This window comes from Chelonoidis abingdonii, chromosome 1 (assembly GCF_003597395.2).
Source record: "Chelonoidis abingdonii isolate Lonesome George chromosome 1, CheloAbing_2.0, whole genome shotgun sequence".
Classification (NCBI taxonomy): Eukaryota; Metazoa; Chordata; order Testudines; family Testudinidae; genus Chelonoidis; species Chelonoidis abingdonii.
The window spans coordinates 311697833-311699142 of record NC_133769.1 but is presented as its reverse complement, the minus strand read 5'-3'; positions in this window follow the sequence as shown (position 1 = coordinate 311699142).

Genomic DNA, 1310 nt, shown 5'->3' with positions numbered 1-1310 from the left:
GAGTTTCTGGCAACATTTATTTTTAATCTACTTTTATGGAGAGTTTGTTTTCATACAATATAGCATCCAAACCAACTAGAGTGCTTGAAATGTATATACATAAACGTTCACATACAACATGCATACCTACTCTATCATCACCTTAGCACATATGCTTCCTTAACATTTTGGGGGGGGGGGCTGCTGATGTATTACTGTCAGGGCTGGCTCCAGGCACCAACATTCCAAGGGACGGCAATGTGCAAGGGGCAGCAGTCCCTGTTGTTTTGCCCCAACCAGCGCGCCGAGTTGCCGCCGTGAGTGGCCAGGGCAGTCCATGCGCCGTTAGGGTGGCAGGCGCATTTCTGCAGTGGCGGCAATTCGGCAGCAGCTTCTATGTTTAGCTGTCCGGGGTGGCTTCAGCTAAACATAGAAGCTGCCACCGAATGTCCACCGCCATGGAAACGCACCTGCCGCCCTAAGGGCACACAGACTGCCCCCGCCGCCCACGGCGGCAATTCGGCGCGCTGCTTGGGGCGGCGAAAACTGTAGAGCTGGCCCTGATTACTGTTGCTCTTTGGCAATGTACATTGGTAAATTCTGGCTTCTTCTCAGGCTCAGGTTGGCCACCTCTGTCACACGTGATACACAAGCTACGAAAACGAGTCAGGCAAAAGTGGAGAAAAAGGTGGAAAGGAGGAACAAGGATTCTAGAAAAAGTAAATCACAATGTAAGAAATACAAAGCAAGCTAACTACAAAATGTCTTTCATTGCTGAAACATGGAGCCAACCATATATGAAATGTTCTGCTATAAATAAGTAGCATATCCACAGTTTAAAATGTTCTAGTGTTAATAAGTAGCCTTTACAACTTGAAACGTTCTGCTGTAAATAAGTAGCTTATTCACACTTGAAATGCTCTACTGTAAATAAGTAGCTTATTTACACCTGAAATGTTCTAAAGTAAATAAGTAGCTTATCTACCCTTGAAATCTTCTGCTATAAATATGTACACAAATACTGAATGGTACACAAAGGCTGAAAAAACTTTAAAACGAAAGAATACTAATTAAGACCACAAAATGAAACAGACAGATGTTGTGATCCTTATCACTGAGTCAAAACTCAAGCATCCAAGGTATAAGATAACAGGCTGAGCTGAAGACAAAGGGATGATATATAATAAAAAAAACTGGATAGCGTAGTGGTTAAGAGCGCCGCCCTTTGATACGGGAGACCGCCCTTTGATACGAGAGACCGGGGTTCAAATCCCGGTTGGTACCCAACTTTCCAGTAGGGGTCCTTGGGCAAAAGACCCCCTAACGCTTCA